Below are 21025 nucleotides of genomic sequence, written 5' to 3'. Positions count from 1 at the left end.
TGGGGGCTTGTATCCAACTTTTGGGGTCTTTTCTCTGGAGGCAAGAAAGGTCTATCTTTTCCCTTCTAGGGTTAGTTAGTTCTCCGGCTGGCGCGAGACGTCTAGAACCAACGTAGGCACGTTCCCCGGCTGCTGCTATTTGTGGTGCTAGGATTAGATATATGGTCAGCCCAGTTACCACTGCCCTATGAGCTGGTTTTTTGTGTTTGCAGACTTGGTATGTACTTTTGAGACCCTCTGCCATTGGGGTCATAACACTCTACTGAACAGGTCAGGTGTCAAAAAACTCATTAGTTATGACACCTGACCTGGTGAGTAGAGAACTGCCTTGTATAACCACCATTTTCTCTTCTTTATACATAATCTATTACACACAAATTGAGGGACAATGGTGGTCACACACTGCATATCTATGCTCACCTGCACAGGTGTCAGAAATAGTGAATTAATGAGCCTGTATATGTTTATCATGAATTCATTATTTCTGACACCTGACTTGATGAGTATAGATAGTGTGACAGTGATTGTCTCTTCAGTTTGTGTCCAATGGATACAGGAGAAGAGAATCATGACGCAATGATGTCAAAAAGCTTACCAATAAAGCAATATGGCTGCCATTACTAGCAGTATGTGGCCAGTGTTTTATATCAGTATTTATAAGCCAAAACAAGGAGTGGAACAATTAGAGGTAAATTATGATATTAACATAATAACTAGCACCTATGCTTTTATCACCCACTCCTGGTTTTGGATTACAAAAACTGATATTAAATACAGATCAAATACTGCCAGTTTTAGGATAGCCTTGGTTTGGAGAGGAAAAAGATAGGAGACACGGTCAACACAACCAAAACTAAAGTTTATTAATGAGAAATATTATTATCATTGTAGAAAATTACTGGTACAGATGTAATTACAACAGGACATTTACACAACGTTGTCCTGCCATGGCACACGTCCAATATCTGAATCAAAAAAGGCAGCAAATTGGTCCCGCATGAGACCAACTGCTGCAGTTGACCGCAGCGGGTGATGCTGGAAATCGGGCAGTGGGTGTGCAACTGGTTCATCCAGTTCAATGTTGGGTTGCTCCTTAACCATTATGTAATTGTGCAGAACCACACAGGCTTCGACCACCTCGTCGACTGTTTCCACTTTTAGATTAATGGCTGATGCAAGAATGCGCCATTTAGCGACCAGAATGCCAAAGGTACACTCCACTGTTCTTCGGGCCCTGGTCAGTCTGTAGTTAAAGATCCTTCTAGTGTGGTTCAAGTCCCGACTGGAATAGGGCTTCAGTAGGTTTTCACACATCTGAAAGGCCTCATCCCCAACCATAACAAATGGCATCGGTGGACCTTGAGTGTTGGGGAGAGGTTGTGGCGGGGGAAAATGAAATTTTTGCCATACACACGGCGGCCCATATCCGAGTTCTTGAAAGTCTGGGAATCGTTGCCACGGCCAAAAGCTCCAATGTCCACGGCGATGAAGCGACACTTCGCGTCGGCTATTGCCATGAGCACAACAGAAAAATATTTTTTGTAATTGAAGTACTCCGATCCTGTTCTGGCTGGTTTGATAATGCGAATGTGCTTTCCATCCACCGCTCCTAAACAGTTGGGGAAATCACACACACTCCAGAATTGTTCCGCAATTTCAAGCCACATGTCCAAGGTGGGTAGGGGTATAAACTCATCCCGGAGTACATTCCACAAAGCCCAGCAGGTGTCCACAACTATTCCGGACAGGGTGGATATTCCAAGCTGGTATTGGAAGTGGAGGGATGATAAACTCTCTCCGGTTGCCAGAAATCTTTAAGAAAAACACACACAAAAAACATTACAATCTATTCTTTTTATGGTGTGGTTACGCTAAAGAAAGAAAGGAAAATAGCCAATAAATACATGTCAGAAAACACTAAATTTGGACTGTCATTGGTTTAGATTTTGAACGTACCATAATGTAACCAGCAGACGTTCCTCCGGTGGAATCGCTCTACGGAGCTGGGTGTCCTGTCGCCGTATGGCTCCTTGGACACAAGAAAGCAAATCCCGGAACGAGTCTTGCGACATCCTGGTGTATTCCTGGAATTTCTCCGGGTTGACATTAAGCTCGGCATAGAGCGTGTGATAGGCTCCACGGCTCTCACGTAGTTCGATAATGGGGTGCCTCCAAAAACGCCTACGTTGTCTCCTTCTCCATCTTTCACGATTTCTGTCTTGCTCCCAAGCAAAAGCACAGGCAAGAAACATTTTGAAGCTGAAATCCAGGTTGAAATAAAAGCTCTCCATGCGAAGATCCATCATGACACAGGATACAGTAGCAAACTGTTAAAATTTCAGTAGCCCTAGGGTCTATATATAGAGATCCCATAATACACGCCCTCTGTAGTCCCATTGGCGGTGTCTGGTTATCTTGATTTTTCTGTTGTGAAATTTCTCATCATGCGCACCAAAAACGCAAACGCAGGAAAAAACGCATATAAACGCGTACAAACGCAGCATTTTTTTAACCGCATGTGACAACGCATGCGTCTAAAAAACGCCGCGTTTATATGCGTTTTTTCCACCACTTGCGGATGCGTTCTAAATGCTGCGGATTTAAACGCTAATGTGAAACTAGCCTAAGCGTCGGCGCGATGTACCGACGCACGTTGTGAAAATTTGGCACAACGTGGGCAGCGGATGCAGTTTTTCAACGCATCCGCTGCCCATTGTAAAGTCCCGGGGAGGAGGGGGCGGAGTTCCGGCCGCGCATGCGCGGTAGGAAATGGCGGACCCTACGTACTTGAACGTTTTTTCATGCCGACGGTCCGCCAAAACACGACGCATCTAGTACACGACGGATGGCCATACGTCGCGATCCGTCAGCAATACAAGTCTATTGGCAAAAAACGCATCCTGCGGGCACATTTGCAGGATTCGTTTTTTCCCCAAAACAACGCATTGCGACGGACGTCACACGATGCAAGTGTGAAAGTAGCCTAATAGATGTTTCTCCATTACTTAGCCATGGGCTTGATGTCGCCGGACAATACAAAGTTGACATCAATCCCACAAATATTACCCCACTTGCCACCGCTACTGGGCAAGTGGGAAGAGCTGGGTAAAGTGTCACAATTGGCGCATCTTTGGATGTGCCAGTTGTGGGGGGGGGGCTGCTATTTTTAGGCTGGTGAGGGCCAAAATCCATGGACCTCACCATCCTGAGAATACCAGGCTGCAGCTGTCCGCTTTTTCCTTGGCTGGTTAACAAAAATAGGGGGACCCCACGCTGTTTTTTTTTTTTTTTTAATTATTATTTATTAAAAAGGAGGGGACCTCTCTCTGTGCTTTCCTCCACTTCATGTGTCATGTACTTCTGGCTGCGTCACAAGATTCACCATTATTTAAATTAGTGCACCTGCGTAGTAAGCTGCGATCCCATACATAGTACGCATGTGGCTAGTAAGATAACACTGGTCTACAGAAAAAAAAAAAAAATTCTGGCATGGACTTTAAGAACAGTTTTAGACTAATTTGAGAAAATGTGCAATCTGCATTCAAAGAAAATTTGACAGGTGCATAAGTATGGGCACCTCACCAGAAAAGTGACATTAATATTTAGTAGATCCTCCTTTTGCAAAAATAACAGCCTCTAGTCGCTTCCTGTAGCTTTTAATGAGTTCCTGGATCCTGGATGAAGGTATTTTTGACCATTCCTCTTTACAAAACAATTCCAGTTCAGTTAAGTTTGATGGTCGCCGAGCATGGACAGCCCTCTTCAAATGATCCCACAGATGTTCAATGATATTCAGGTCTGGGGACTGGGATGGCCATTCCAGAACAGTGTAATTGTTCCTCTGCATGAATGCCTGAGTAGATTTGGAGCGGTGTTTTGGATCATTGTCTTGCTGAAAGATCCATCCCCTGCGTAACCTCAACTTTGTCACTGATTCATGAACATTATTGTCAAGAATCTGCTGATACTGAGAGGGATCCATGCGTCCCTCAGCTTTAACAAGATTCCCGGTGCCGGCATTGGCCACACAGCCCCAAAGCATGATGGAACCTCCACCAAATTTTACTGTGGGTAGCAAGTGTTTTTCTTGGAATGCTGTGTTTTTTTGCCACCATGCATAATGCCTTTTGTATGACCAAACAACTCAATCTTGGTTTCATCAGTCCACAGGACCTTCTTCCAAAAAGAAATTGGCTTCTCCAAATGTGCTTTTGCATACCTCAGCCGACTCTGTTTGTGGCATGCTTGCAGAAATGGCTTCTTTTGCATCACTCTCCCATACAGCATCTCCTTGTGCAAAGTGCGCTGTATAGTTGACCGATGCACAGTGACACCATCTGCAGCAAGTTGATGCTGCAGCTCTCTGGAGGTGGTCTGAGGATTGTCCTTGACTGATCTCACCATTCTTCTTCTCTGCCTTTCTGATGTTTTTCTTGGCCTGCCACTTCTGGCCTTAACAAGAACTGTACCTGTGTTCTTCCATTTCCTTACTATGTTCCTCACAGTGGAAATTTACAGGTTTAATCTCTTAGACAGCTTTTTGTATCCTTCCCCTGAACAACTATGTTGAATAATCTTTGTTTTCAGATCATTTGACAGTTGTTTTGAGGAGCCCATGATGCCACTCTTCAGAGGAGATTCAAACAGGAGAACAACTTGCAAGTGGGCACTTTAAGTAGCTTTTCTCATGATTGCATACACCTGGCTATGAAGTTCAAAGCTCAATGAGGTTACAAAACCCAAAAAAGTGCTGTAGTAAGTCAGTAAAAAGTAGGTAGGAATATTTAAAACAAGAAAATGATAAGGGTGCCCATACTTATGCACCTGTCAAATTTTGTTTGAATGCAGATTGCACATTTTCTGTTAGTACAATAAACCTCATTTCAAGGCAGAGACATTACTGTGTCCAACAGTTATTAGATATATGAAACTGAAATAGCTGTTGCAAAAAAAAATAATTTTTATAAAACATTAAGCTTAAGATTAATAGGGGTGCCCAAACTTTTTCATATAACTGTATATATGGTCAACTTTTCCTGGTCTTAGTGAAGAGAAGAAAAAGGCTGGAATATTTGATGGACCTCAAATAAGAACACTAAGGGTATGTGTCCACGTTCAGGTTTGCTTCAGGCTTTGGTCAGGATTTTACGCAGGTAAAATCCTGACCAAAAATGCACCTGAGGTCACTGGCAGGTCACCTGCGGTGTTCCTGCGTGTTTTGCTCATTGTAGCAACATGCTGCATTCTGAAAAAACGCAACACATGTGCGTTTTTGCGGGAAAAACGCATGCGTTTTTTAATGCACAGTGGAGACGGGATTTCATTAAATCCCCTCCACTATGCTGTAACATCTGGACGCAGCGTTTCCTGAACGTGGACACATACCCTTATGAGAGACCCAAATTTTATCACATCAATGAATGAGACAGAAGAAAGAGCTTGGAATGCATTTTGTAATGTGGTGCAGAATTTTCTAGGGAATAAGAAAGCAGACAAGTATGAAGAGATTGTGGAAGAGCTACTAATGAGTCTGCAAAATCTTGGATGTAGAATGAGTATCAAGATTCACTATTTATACAGCCATTTGGACTTTTTTCCAGAGAACCTTGGGGATGTGAGCGAGGAACAAGGGGAGCGTTTTCATCAGGATATTAAAACAATCTAAGGCCGGCGTAACACTCAGCGTATGTAAATACGGTCCGTTTTTTACGGCCGTAATACGCAGAAAAGTCCCCAAAATAGTGATCCGTATGTCATCCGTATGCAGGGTATGTCAGCGTATTTTGCGCATGGCATCCTCCGTATGTAATCCGTATGGCATCCGTACTGCGATATTTTCTCGCAGGCTTGCAAAACCGACATCTAATGGATTTATGTGCTCAAATGTTCGTTAAAACATATATACAGTATCTATATATATATATATATATGTCATTGAGACACATATATATATATATATATATATATATATATATATATATATATATATATATATATATATATTCTGTATTTATATTTAATTCAGCGCGAGATATGTGAAAAGCCAGTAATTCAATTGCCGGCTTTTCATTTCTCCTTCCCAAACCTGACATGATATGAGACATGATTTACATACAGTAAACCATCTCATATCCCCTTTTTTTTTGCATTTTCCACACTGCTAATGTTAGTAGTGTGTATGTGCTAAATTTGGGTGCTGTAGCTTGTAAAATAAAGGGTTAAATGGCGGAAAAAATTGGCGTGGGCTCCCGTACAATTTTCTCCGCCAGAGTGGTAAAGCCAGTGACTGAGGGCAGATATTAATAGCCTAGAGAGGGTCCCTGGTTATTGGCCCCCCTGGCTACAAACATCTGCCCCCAGCCACCCCAGAAAAGGCACATCTGGAAGATGCGCCTATTCTGGCACTTGGCCTTTCTCTTCCCACTCCCGTGTAGCGGTGGGATACGGGGTAATGAAGGGTTAATGTCACCTTGCTATTGTAAGGTGACATTAAGCCAGATTAATAATGGAGAGGCGTCAATTATGACACCTATCCATTATTAATCCAATAGTACGAAATGGTTAACAAAACACACACACATTATTACAAAGTATTTTAATGAAATAAAGACACATGTTGTTGTAATATTTTATTAGACTCTTAATCCACCTGAAGACCATTGTCCTGAAACAAAGTTAAAAAAACAAACAACAATATTCCATACCTTCCGTCGTCATGTCCCACGATGTAAATCCATCTGAAGGGGTTAAATCATTTTACAGCCAGGAGCTCTGCTAATGCAGCTGTGCTCCTGTAAAGCCCCGGGTACTGAATGGAAAGCAGGGTGATCTGTAGTTACCTTGAGTCGTGGTGATGCGCCCTCTGCTGGATGTCCTCATATGAACTCGAGCGTGGGAACTTTTCCAAGGCTCCAGTTCATGAGGACATCCAGCAGAGGGCGCATCACTGCAACTCAAGGTAACTACAGGTCACCCTGCTTTCCATTCAGTGCCAGGGGTTTTACAGGCAGGCATTAGCACAGCTCCTGGCTGTAAAATGATTTAACCCCTTCAGATGGATTTACATCGTGGGACATAACGACGGAAGGTATGGAATATTGTTGTTTGTTTTTTTAACTTTGTTTCAGGACGATGGTCTTCAGCTGGATTAAGAGTCTAATAAAATATTACAACACCATGTGTCTTTATTTCATTAAAATACTTTGTAATAATGTGTGTGTGTTTTATTAACCATTTCGTACTATTGGATTAATAATGGATAGGTGTCATAATTGACGCCTCTCCATTATTAATCTGGCTTAATGTCCCCTTACAATAGCAAGGTGACATTAACCCTTCATTACCCCATATCCAACCGCTACACGGGAATGGGAAGAGAGAGGCCAAGTGCCAGAATAGGCGCATCTTCCAGATGTGCCTTTTCTGGGGTGGCTGGGGGCAGATGTTTGTAGCCGGGGGGGCCAATAACCATAGACCCTCTCTAGGCTATTAATATCTGCCCTCAGTCACTGGCTTTACCACTCTGGCGGAGAAAATTGCGCGGGAGCCCACGCCAATTTTTTACGCCATTTAACCCTTTATTTTACAAGCTACAGTGCCCAAATTTTGCACATACACACTACTAACATTAGTAGTGTGGAATATGCAAAAAAAAGGGATATGAGATGGTTTACTGTATGTAAACCATGTCTCATATCCTGTCGGGTTTGGGAAGGAGAAATGAAAAGCCGGCAATTGAATTACCGGCTTTTTTATAGAACACTGCTGCGTATTTCTCGCAAGTCACACTGCTGGTCCGTGTGTAATCCGTATTTTTCTCGCCCCCCGTAGACTTTCATTGGCGATTTTTTTGCACAATACGGTGACAAACGCAGCATGCTGCGATTTTGTACAGCCGTACAAGACCGTATAATACGGATCAGTAAAGTACGGCAAATAGGAGCTGGGACATAGGGAATCATTGGGCCGTGTGTTATGCGTATTTTACGGGTGTATTTTCTGCGCTCATACGTCCGTAAAACTCGCCAGTGTGACGCCGGCCTCAGAACGGTATCAAGGCCGGTGGGACTCACATATGATGGCTGACTATTGCTGGAGCTTGATGAGAGACAACCCAGAAGCTGTACATCACAGATCAGCGAAGAAAAGAAAGTTCAAATAACTGCCATTTGCCATTCATCTGTGTGCCATATATATGTGTTTTTATATTTTGTAGTTTATTTCTGTAAGTATATTTGATTTGCTGTACATAGACTTTGTAATCTTTGTTATTCGTTGATTAAAAATATACAAAATGTAGTACCGAAAATCATGTGTTTTTATCATAAAACATTAGGAGTAATTTTCATAAAAAATTGAAAATATCTCGAAATTCTGATGTGATAGCCAAAAACGGAGTTCATATTCGTAATCAGCAGCCAAAATTGACTTAAAATATGTTTTAAAACATTTTGCCAGAAAAATTGCGTTGACCAGTGTAATGCGGTTTTACTGCATGTAATAAAAGTGTATGGGTAATTTACGCAGCGGAGACGGAGTGTCTCCCCTACATAAATTGACATGCTGCGGTCTGGAAAGATGCACCGCATGTCCGTCTCTGCAAGTGAGCCGCGGGCATTGGTGCACACATAGTGGGCATGGGATTTCTTCAAATCCCATCCACTATGCCGTAACAGCTGAACGCTGCAGGTTGGATGCTGCAGATGTACGCAGTGTCCAACTTGCAGCGTTTACTGACCGTGGGAACATACCCCAATATATCTGCAAACAGGAAATCACTTTTTTTCCTTCTCGCTGTACGGATGCTATACGGATGACACATGAATACTTTTGGAGGAGGAAAAATAAAAAATCATCCTCGCATTGAACACAGATCACTGTTCAGGAACTTTTCTGCGTATCTCGGCAGTAAAAAACGGACCAAATTTTTATACGTTAGGACTGACCCCGGCCTTAGATAGGCAAAAAAAGAGGAGACAAAATATGTTATCCTGGTAATTGCCAAATAGTCACACAAATTCTGCTCTGAATGAGCATGATCACAGCCTCTAAAAAATACTGGCCAAATAATCATACAAATATATTTCAGATCATAAAATGAATATGAAGGTATGGAAATGCAAATAAGCAAACCCAAATTGGGTAAGCAAAACCAGATTTTTTTAGCATCAGTATAAGGTTATGACAGAAATGCAAATAACCTAGATCTCAATGCTTAAGGCCTGTTTCATACGTCAGTGGCTCCGGTACGTGTGGTGACAGTTTTCTCACATACCGGAGACAATGACTCACGTACACACATTAAAATCAATGTGTCTCTGCACATGTCAGCGTGTTTTCACGGACCGTGTGTCCGTTTGAAAAACACGGAGACATGTCAGTGTTCGTGGAAGCGCACGGGTCACACGGACCCATTAAAGTCAATGGGTCCGTGTAAAACACGTACCGCACACGGATGCTGTCCGTGTGCTGTGCAGGAGACAGTGCTACAGTAAGCGCTGTCCCCCCTGCTTGTGGTGCTGAAGCCGCCATTCATTTCTTCTCTCCAGCAGCGTTCGCTGGAGAGAAGGAATGAAAAATCAATGTTTTTTTAATTTTTTTTGTGGTTAAAATAAACTTCCCAGCAACCTCCCCCCTCCCACCCCCTGTGCGCCCGCCCGCTGGAAATAAAATACTCACCCAGCTCCCTCGTTGCTTCCTCTCAGCGCCACAGCTTGTCCTGTATGAGCGGTCACGTGGTGCCGCTCATTACAGTGATGAACATGCGGCTCCACCTCCCATAGGGGAGGTCTGGACTCATTGCTTTCTCTCAAACCATTTTCTAGTGCTTTTTGAAGTGTGTTTTGGGTCATTGTCCTGCTGGAAGACCCATGACCTCTGAGGGAGACCCAGCTTTCTCACACTGGGCCATATATTATGCTGCAAAATTTGTTGGTAGTCTTCACACGGTCAAGCAGTCCAGTGCCAGAGGCAGCAAAGCAACCCCAAAACATCAGGGAACCTCCGCCATGTTTGACTGTAGGGACCATGTTCTTTTCTTTGAATGCCTATTTTTTCTCCTGTAAACTCTATGTTGATGCCTTTGCCCAAAGAGCTCTACTTTTGTCTCATCTGACCAGAGAACATTCTTCCAAAATGTTTTAGGCTTTTTCAGGTAAGTTTTGGCAAACTCCAGCCTGGCTTTTTTATGTCTCGGGGTAAGAAGTGAGGTCTTCCTGGGTCTCCTACCATGCAGTCCCTTTTCATTCAGACGCCGACGGATAGTACGGGTTGACACTGTTGTACCCTCGGACTGCAGGGCAGCTTGAACTTGTTTGGATGTTAGTCGAGGTTCTTTATCCAACATCCACACAATCTTGCGTTGAAATCTCTTGTCAATTTTTCTTTTCCGTCCACATCTAGGGAGGTTAGCCACAGTGCCATGGGCTTTAAACTTCTTGATGACACTGCGCACGGTAGACACAGGAACATTCAGGTCTTTGGAGATGGACTTGTAGCCTTGAGATTGCTCATGCTTCCTCACAATTTGGTTTCTCAAATCCTCAGAGAGTTCTTTGGTCTTCTTTCTTTTCTCCATGCTCAATGTGGTACACACAAGGACACAGGACAGAGGTTGAGTCAACTTTAATCCATGTCAACTGGCTGCAAGTGTGATTTAGTTATTGCCAACACCTGTTAGGTGCCACAGGTAAGTTACAGGTGCTGTTAATTACACAAATTAGAGAAGCATCACATGATTTTTCAAACAGTGCCAATACTTTTGTCCACCCCCTTTTTTATGTTTGGTGTGGAATTATATCCAATTTGGCTTTAGGACAATTCTTTTTGTGTTTTTTTCATTTAAGACAAATTAAATGAAGATAATAATACCAAAGAATTTGTGTTTGCAATCATTTTCAGGAAGAAACTGAGTATTATCTGACAGAATTGCAGGGGTGTCAATACTTTTGGCCACAACTGTAACACTGCATCAGCATTACATTTTTAATAAATTTTTTATGGGTTTAGAGAAAAAATATAAATAATGCCATTTACTGATTCCCGTGAATAATTTGATCGCTGTGCTGGTAGGTACGATTGGAGAGACATCAAATATGTCTGTTATTTGCTTACTTGTGATGTTCATTTTATAGGAAGAAAAAAAAATCTCTTATTCTCCCTCTAGAATACAATACATAGAAATCCAATGCTGCGTATAATGTATCAGTATAATCTGTGGAGTCAGCTCCTGCAGATCAAGTACACAAAATTCTCCTCATTACATCACCATAGCTTGTGGCTCAGTATGTTCATCTCCTGCCTGTGATGTTGTGAGTTTGAGATCTGGGGGAGGCTCTCACACACACAGGAAAAAAAACTCCCCTCAGTCTACAAGTACAAAGAAATACACTGATGTATCCAATGTACTGTACATACTGGTGCTTCTCACAAAATTAGAATATCAAAAAGTTAATTTATTTCAGTTCTTCAATACAAAAAGTGAAACTCATATATTATATAGAGTCATTACAAACAGAGTGATCTATTTCAAATATAGCCAATGAAAAATCAAAAATTATTATCTCAGTAAATTAGAATACTTTTACACCAACTTGAAAAATTATTTTAAAATCCGAAATGTTGGCCTACTGAAATGTATGTTCAGTAAATGCACTCAATACTTCGTCGGGGCTCCTTTTGCATCAATTACTTCATCAGTATGGTGCGGCATGGATGTGATCAGCCTGTGGCAGTGCTGAGGTGTTATGGAAGCCCAGGTTGCTTTGATAGCAGCCTTCAGCTCGTCTGCATTGCTGGGTCTGGTGTCTCATCTTCCTCTTCACAATACCATAGATTCTCTATGGGGTTAAGGTCAGGCGAGTTTGCTGGCCAATCAAGCACAGTAATACTGTTGTTTTTAAACCAGGTATTGGTACTTTTGGCAATGTGGACAGGTGCCAAGTCCTGCTGGAGAAAAGCTTGTCGGCAGAGGGCAGCATCAAGTGCTCTAAAATTTCCTGGTAGACAGCTGCACTGACTTTGGTGTTGATAAAGCACAGTGGACCTACACCAGCAGATGACATGGCTCCCCAAACCATCACTGATTGTGGAAACTTCACACTAGACCTCAAGCACCTTGGATTGTGTGCCTCTCCACTCTTCCTCCAGACTCTGGGACCTTGATTTCCAAATGAAGTGCAAAATTTACTTTCATATGAAAACAACACCTTGGACCACTGGGCAACAGTTCAGTTCTTTTTCTCCTTGGCCCAGGTAAGATGCTTCTGGTGTAGTCTATTGGTCATGAGTGGCTTGACACAAGAAATGCAACACTTATAGCCCATGTCCTGGATACGTCTGTGTGTGGTGGCTCTTGAAGCAATGACTCCAGCAGCAATCCAGTCCACTCCTTGTGAATCTCACCCAAATTTTTGAATGGCCTTTTCTTAATCCTTTCAAGGCTGCGGTTATCCCGGATGCTTGTGCACCTTTTTCTACCAAGCATATTCTTTCCACTCAACTTTCCATTAATATGCTTGGATACAGCAGTTTGTGAACAGCCAGTTTCTTCAGCAATGACCTTTTGTGGCTTACCCACCTTGTGGAGTGTCCATGACTGACTTCTGGACATCTGTCAAGTCAGCAGTCATCCCCATGATTGTGGAGCCTTCTGAAACAGACTAAGGGACCTTTTTAAACGCTTAGGAAGCCTTTGCAGGTGTTTTTTGTTAATTATTCTAATTTACTGAGATACTGACTTTTGGGTTTTCATTGGCTGTAAGCCATAATTATCAAGATTAACAGAAATAAACACTTGAAATAAATCACTCTGTAATGACTCTATATAATGTATAAGTTAAACTTTTTATATTTATATATTATATTCTAATTTTGTGAGAATCCCCTGTATATTTCCTGCTTCTGGGGTCACTGCCTGCAATATAGGTCAAGATTACCAAAGTCTTGTATGTTTATCATTATGAGTTGTAGCTCATAAAGCTGCCTGCGAACATCGAAACGTGAAGCCGGGACAAAAGCAATGATGTAACGGGACGCGGGACTAAGACCTCAAAGCCGGACAGTCCCGTTCAATCCGTGATGGTCGGGAACTATGTATAACTGCCCATGAAGTGATTATGTGTCTGTTACAGATGTCTGGGGCTTTGAAGCACAATATTTTCTCCTAGTAACAGTGCTGTCTAGTGATGAGTGAGCATGCTCGGGTGCCAATTCAGTGACTTTTGTGTGCTCGAAAAATATGTTAAAGTCCCCGTGCCCTTTATGATGATATATCCGTGCACATTGCAGACTACTCAAACTGAGCAGACTCCAGCTGTTGACTTCAATGCATCTCTTGAGGCAGGTGTAGATGACATCGCCAGAGGACTCAAGCGAGTCAGAACTTTCTTCTGCCCAAGCACCCAGACATTTACCTCTTGGCTGTTCTCCATGGAATACTTCTCAGCTCTGCCACAGATATGGACACACCAAGGCCTTGTGCTACCAGTTAAATGGGCTTTACCTGAGACTGAAGACTACCACTCAGTAGGAAGAATTAAAAGGTGTGGACAGAGCATCAATGTGGGTTCCCCACTGCATCTCGCTCTGCCTGTAGAGAACTGGGTAAATGGTGTCCTTTTGGAGGCTTGCAGTTGTGGTTATATCTCAAACATTATAATTGGAGTGGCATAAATAACCCTCCAGATAACTGACCATTATAACCAGTAATAGTAAACTGGGAGAGCACTATCCAGTTTGGAAGTCTTAGGCTATGTGCACACGCTGCAGATTTTTCTGTGGATCCGCAGCTGTTCTGCCCTTCCTAATGAAAGACAGGGGTTCGTCCATGCATTAAAGGTTAATTACTATTAGTGTTTGGTTTTTGCTGTGTTATAGCACCACCCAGTGGTGGATAAATTTATAACCTGTGTTTTCCATGTAATAATAGAGTGTTGCATTATGGGATTGCACCAAAGCATCATGGGACAGGGAAATCCCCCATTTTCTCTCTGTGCATCTCCCTGGACACACGTGTTATCTGCTGTAGGAACTACCTCACTTACTTCTCATCCTTGTTAAGTTTATCCGGTAAGATCATTATCCCTGTTCCTACAATGTAGTGTTCTACAGAGTGTGATTAACTGTATAGCAGCCAGTACACAGGAAATGTGGTTACCAGGAACCTGCTGTATGTAGTTATGTAGAAGTTGCACCATACTGTATGTTTCCCTGTTAGTTGCAGTTGTGTTATTGTTTAGCCCAATACTTATACATATCATTTGTATTCTTCTAGTTTTACCGCGCTCATGTTTACCAATAAACAAGTTAGACTACAGAGGACAGTCTGCTTATTTGGGAGACAGAAGTGGTTTATGCCGTATGTCGGATCACACACCGTATCAACGTGTATGAAGACAGAACAGTAAAACGGAGACTTAATACCAGCGGAGGCCAGTAAAACGGAAGCTAGGCGCCGGGATTACAGTAAAGGGAGGCTAGACTCCAGCGATAGCAAATACCACCTACGCAGCCGCTTGTACCACACCGCACTACCTGCAGATACCGCAGCGGCCGCCATACAGTCACAAGTACCGAGAGTGCAGCCCACCAAGCACCACACGTCTCAGTCCACGCTGAAGCCACCCCTACCCGCTCTGAGACGTCCTACAGCCTGCAAACGGACATAAAATGTCTGCAAGTCAAACATCTTCACTCAGGACGAGGTCCCAAACAAGCCACTCTAGCAAGTCTTCCTCGAAAAGGTCTGCCACCCTCGCCCGAGCAGAAGCTGAGGCGGCGAAAGTGAGATCCTCCTTCGCTGCACAAGAGATGCAATTAAAGTTAAGACAAGCAGACCAAGAAGCAGAAAGAGCTCGCCTGCAAGCAGAGCAAGAAGCAGAAAGAGCCCGCCAAGAAGCAGAAAGAGCCCGCCTGCAAGCAGAGCAAGAAGCAGAAAGAGCCCGCCAAGAAGCAGAAAGAGCCCGCCTGCGAGCAGAGCAAGAAGCAGAAAGAGCCCGCCTGCAAGCGACCTTAGAAAGGCTTTCTGCTGAAAAAGAAGCAGCAGCCGAAATAGCCAAAGCTGAGTTTTTAGAAGCCGTGGAGTTTCCTGAATCCGAGCGAGGCAGCGACATACGCGGACCAGACCTTGATCATCAGGACCCTGCTCAACGCGTCTCAGACTATGTCCGCCAACATCCCAAAGTGGAAGACAACTCTGATCCGTTACACCAACCAGCCTGTACAGATTACCAGAGATCCTTCCTCCAAACACCGTACTGGAAGCAGGAAAGTATACTGCGAAACGACATTGATCACCACTACCGTCCTACGGAACAGAAGGTACGGCCTCCGCCCAGACTGACAGGGACACCCTTCGCCACTGAACGGGTTTATACAGAATTTCCTATGCCAGAAGCTCCTACCAGGTATGAGGATGCACCACAAACACCGCATAACAACAGCACACCAGCTCACGTCGGCACAGACTCAGCCACTATGAACTTTGCAAGGTTCTTTACCCGCCGGGAGCTGGTGACCAAGGGACTTGTAAAGTTCACTGATCGAGCTGAAAGCTACAGAGCATGGCGAGCCTCTTTTCAGAATGCCATCAGAGACTTGCATCTTTCCAGTAGTGAAGAGTTAGATCTATTGGTTAAGTGGCTTGGGAGCGAGTCAGCTGAACATGCCAAAAGAATCAGGAACATTAACATAAAGTACCCACACACAGGACTTCGTATGGTGTGGGAGAGACTCGAAGAATGTTATGGGTCAATAGAAGCTATAGAAAATGCTTTGTATAAAAGAATTGATGATTTCCCCAAGATAGCAAATAAGGGTTATCAAAAGCTCAGGGAACTGAGCGACTTGTTAATGGAGGTACATGCTGCTCAGGCAGAAGGTGATCTACCAGGGTTGGCATTCCTGGACACTGCCAGAGGTGTCAACCCGATTGTCCAAAAGCTCCCTTACAACTTACAAGAAAAGTGGGTCAGTCACGGGTCCCGTTACAAACAGGCTCATAAGGTACCATTTCCTCCCTTTGGGGTGTTTGTAGACTTTGTTGCTCAGCAGGCTAAAGTTAGAAATGACCCTAGTTTTGATTTCACTATGTCATGTACCGCTGCCTCTGGTGTAAAACCCAGTAAAACACCAGTGGCAGTCCACAAAACTAATGTTACCTCCACAGGTTTTCCTTACAGGGCAAGTAAGTCCTCTCCAGAAGAGGACAAACCGCAGGATCTCAGCAAACACTGCCCCCTACACAAGAAACCTCATCCTCTACTAAAATGTAGAGCCTTCAGGGAGAAGTCTCTAGAAGACCGTAAGAGTTTCCTAAAGGAAAACAAGATATGCTTCAGATGCTGCGCGACAACCTCACACTTCGCCAAGAACTGTGAAACCAGTGTGAAATGCACAGAATGTAGTAGTGTGGAGCACCACACGGCCTTACATCCTGGACCACCCTCAGGGGTATTGTCGCGAGTAGAAGAGTCTGCCAAAAAACAGATGGACACTGACATGGACACCCCAGTGGTCACTTCTCAGCGCACAGAGATCTGCAAGGAACTCGTAGCAGGAAGATCCTGCTCAAAGATCTGTCTTGTCAGAGTATTCCCAGCGAGCCAACGGGATAAGGCGATCAAGGTATATGCAATCTTGGATGATCAGAGCAACAGGTCTCTAGCTAAGTCCTTTCTCTTCGACACCTTCAACATTGCTGGTCCCGGCTCTCCGTACTCCTTGAAGACATGTGCAGGTACTGTCGAGACGGCGGGGAGGAGAGCTACTGGATTCAAAGTAGAGTCTATAGACGGTCAAACCTGCTTATCCTTGCCATCAATACTGGAGTGCAACCAGATTCCAGACAACAGGTCTGAGATACCTACACCAGAGGTAGCAGCTCATCACACCCACTTGAGATGTATAGCTCACCTGATACCAGAGCTCGACCAAGGAGCTCCTATTGTCTTACTTCTCGGAAGAGACATACTACGGGTCCACAAGGCTAGAGGACAGATCAACGGCCCACAAAACGCCCCATATGCTCAGAGACTTGACCTAGGATGGGTCATTGTGGGAGATGTCTGTTTGGGTGGAGCACACAGGCCGACATCAGTCAACAGCATGCTCACCAATACCCTCGAGAATGGACGCCCGTCTCTCTTCCAGCCATGCGAGAGCAGTTTCCTGGTTAAAGAATTGCCACACCACACCCCTCCACCTTGTCCGTTAGCTGATCCTTCCTGTGAAGACCATGCATGCGACGGTGAGCAAGATCATATAGGGTGCACAGTTTTCCACAGGAAAAGGGAAGACAACCAGGTAGCAATGTCCATAGAGGACAGACTGTTCTTGGACATCATGGAGCGAGAGATAGTAAGAGATGAATCAAAGAGTTGGGTCGCACCTTTACCATTCAAACCACAGAGGCAACGCTTACCCAACAACAGAGAACTTGTCTACATTCGTCTCCCTTACGCGCAAACTGCAGAAGGCACCAGAAACAAAACAACACTTCTTTACCTTCATGGAGAGAATATTCCAGAGTGGCCACGCGGAAATTGCACCTGTACTTCAAGATTCTGAGGAATGTTGGTACTTACCTATTTTCGGCATGTATCATCTGAAGAAACCAGGTCAGATAAGAGTGGTATTTGACTCAAGTGCCAGATACGAAGGTGTTTCTTTAAACGACGTCTTCCTGTCTTGTCCAGACCTCAACAACAGACTTCTGGGAGTACTCATTCGTTTCCGCAAAGACGCAGTAGCATTTATGGCCGACATACAACAGATGTTTCACTGCTTCCTTGTTAAAGAAGAACACAGAAACTACTTGAGGTTCTTCTGGTACCGCAATAATGACCCCTACAAGGACATCGTGGAATATCGTATGAAGGTTCACATCTTCGGGAACAGCCCTTCCCCTGCTGTCGCTATCTATAGCCTTAGACATTCAGCCAGAGAAGGTGAAGCGAAGTATGGATCGGATGTAAGATCTTTTGTGGAAAAGGATTTCTATGTAGATGACTGCCTGAAATCCACACCCACAGAGGAGTCGGCAGTCAGTCTCCTGAAAAGGGCACAAGAAATGCTCGCTTCATCCAATTTGAGGTTGCACAAAATTGCTTCCAACAGCCAGAAACTAATGGCAGCCTTTCCCTCTCAAGATTACTCAACCGATTTAAAAGACTTGGATTTAAGCACGGACTCCCTTCCCATGCAGCGGAGCCTGGGTCTACTCTGGGATTTGAAAAAGGATGCATTCACCTTCCAGATCAGCGAAGAAGAGAAACCCTTCACGCGTAGAGGCGTCCTGTCCGTTGTGAACAGCTTGTACGATCCTCTGGTATTCGTAACCCCTGTAACTATCCAAGGTAAAATGATGTTGAGAGACTTCACCCAAGAGACATCCGATTGGGATGATCCGCTTCCCAGCGATAAAAGAGAATTGTGGGAAAGATGGAAAAATTCTTTAGAAGCCCTGTCGAGTCTCTACGTGGCACGACCATATGCTTCTGTGCCTTCATCAGAAATCAAGGTGCAAAGGCTTTGTATCTTCTGCGATGCTTCAACCAAGGCAATTGCAGCAGTGGCGTATTTGAAAACAACTGACATCACTGAACAATGCCACGTAAGGCTTGTTGTGAGCCGGACAAAATTGGCCCCACTCCGTGAACACACAGTACCCAGACTGGAACTCTGTGCAGCTGTGCTGGCAGTAGAGTTAGCTGAGCTTATCTCGACAGAAATGGACCTGGAAATCAAAGAAGTCGAGTTCTACACTGACAGCAAGGTAGTGCTGGGGTACATTTGCAATGAAACTCGTCGCTTCTATGTCTATGTCAGCAATCGGGTGCTAAGGATCAGGAGATCCACCGAACCTAAACAGTGGCACTATGTGTCCACGCACCACAATCCGGCGGACCACGCAACCAGATCCGTTGAAGCAAGACACCTTAAGGACACAACCTGGTTCACTGGCCCTACATTCTTATACCGTTCGACGCCATATGTGGACGAGTCAAACATCTTCGAACTGGTAGATCCAGAGGCAGATGAGGAAATCCGCCCTCAGGTATCCGTTCTACGTACGGTGACTAAAGACAATCACCTCAAATCCCACCGTTTCAACAGGTTCTCAACTTGGAATTTGCTTGTTCATGCCCTCGTTCGTTTAATTCCTCAGACCAGTTGCGGAACTTGTCTTACCGTTTTCGCCAAAAGAGCTGTGTGTGGCATCGGTTGATGCCAAGCGGGGAGTGTTCTGCCCTTCCTAATGAAAGACAGGGGTTCGTCCATGCATTAAAGGTTAATTACTATTAGTGTTTGGTTTTTGCTGTGTTATAGCACCACCCAGTGGTGGATAAATTTATAACCTGTGTTTTCCATGTAATAATAGAGTGTTGCATTATGGGATTGCACCAAAGCATCATGGGACAGGGAAATCCCCCATTTTCTCTCTGTGCATCTCCCTGGACACACGTGTTATCTGCTGTAGGAACTACCTCACTTACTTCTCATCCTTGTTAAGTTTATCCGGTAAGATCATTATCCCTGTTCCTACAATGTAGTGTTCTACAGAGTGTGATTAACTGTATAGCAGCCAGTACACAGGAAATGTGGTTACCAGGAACCTGCTGTATGTAGTTATGTAGAAGTTGCACCATACTGTATGTTTCCCTGTTAGTTGCAGTTGTGTTATTGTTTAGCCCAATACTTATACATATCATTTGTATTCTTCTAGTTTTACCGCGCTCATGTTTACCAATAAACAAGTTAGACTACAGAGGACAGTCTGCTTATTTGGGAGACAGAAGTGGTTTATGCCGTATGTCGGATCACACACCGTATCAACGTGTATGAAGACAGAACAGTAAAACGGAGACTTAATACCAGCGGAGGCCAGTAAAACGGAAGCTAGGCGCCGGGATTACAGTAAAGGGAGGCTAGACTCCAGCGATAGCAAATACCACCTACGCAGCCGCTTGTACCACACCGCACTACCTGCAGATACCGCAGCGGCCGCCATACAGTCACAAGTACCGAGAGTGCAGCCCACCAAGCACCACACGTCTCAGTCCACGCTGAAGCCACCCCTACCCGCTCTGAGACGTCCTACAGCCTGCAAACGGACATAAAATGTCTGCAAGTCAAACATCTTCACTCAGGACGAGGTCCCAAACAAGCCACTCTAGCAAGTCTTCCTCGAAAAGGTCTGCCACCCTCGCCCGAGCAGAAGCTGAGGCGGCGAAAGTGAGATCCTCCTTCGCTGCACAAGAGATGCAATTAAAGTTAAGACAAGCAGACCAAGAATCACACACCGTATCAACGTGTATGAAGACAGAACAGCAGCGTTTCCGCAGATGCGGGTCCGCAGCAGTTTCCCATGAGTTTACATTACAATGTAAACCTATGGGAAACAGAAAACACTGTGCACTTGCTGCTGAAAAAAAAGCGTGGAAACGCAGCGGTTTACATTCTTCAGCATGTTACTTCTTTCTGCGGATTCCGCAGGGGCTTTACACCTGCTCCAATAGAAAACTGCAGGTGTAAAATCACAGTGAAATCCGCAGAAAAGCCGCGGTAAATCCGCTGTAAATTCTCGATAAATCTGCAGCAAAAATGCAGCATTTTTGCCCTGCAGATTTATCAATTCCGCTGCGGAAAAATCCGCAGAGGACCATTATACGTGTTCACATACCCTTAAAGTTCCTAAAGGAGAAAAAAAATGTGGCCATATCTAAAAATAATAAGATCTAATCAACTGAGTAGGGGAGCATCTACAGAAAATTGCTCACTTTGAAGTTGTGCAAACAGAGGCACAACTCACGCTTGAAGTATGGATGTGCTGCCGACCTGGTGAGGAGGGATTGGACCCCGAAACAGGAGCATCCCATAAAGTAGATGCCAGACAGAAAGACCAGAGAATGGCGCTGTCTTTTCCAAAGAGAGAAATCAAAGTGCAGAAATTTCACGTTGCTTGTAGGTAATTTTATTCAAACTGATGAAAACCCCCCCCCCAAAAAAAAACACTATACACGCACAC

Source organism: Ranitomeya variabilis, chromosome 4, assembly GCF_051348905.1.
Source record: "Ranitomeya variabilis isolate aRanVar5 chromosome 4, aRanVar5.hap1, whole genome shotgun sequence".
Lineage (NCBI taxonomy): Eukaryota > Metazoa > Chordata > Amphibia > Anura > Dendrobatidae > Ranitomeya > Ranitomeya variabilis.
The sequence above is the reverse complement of the archived record's forward strand: the minus strand, read 5'-3'. Positions refer to the sequence as shown.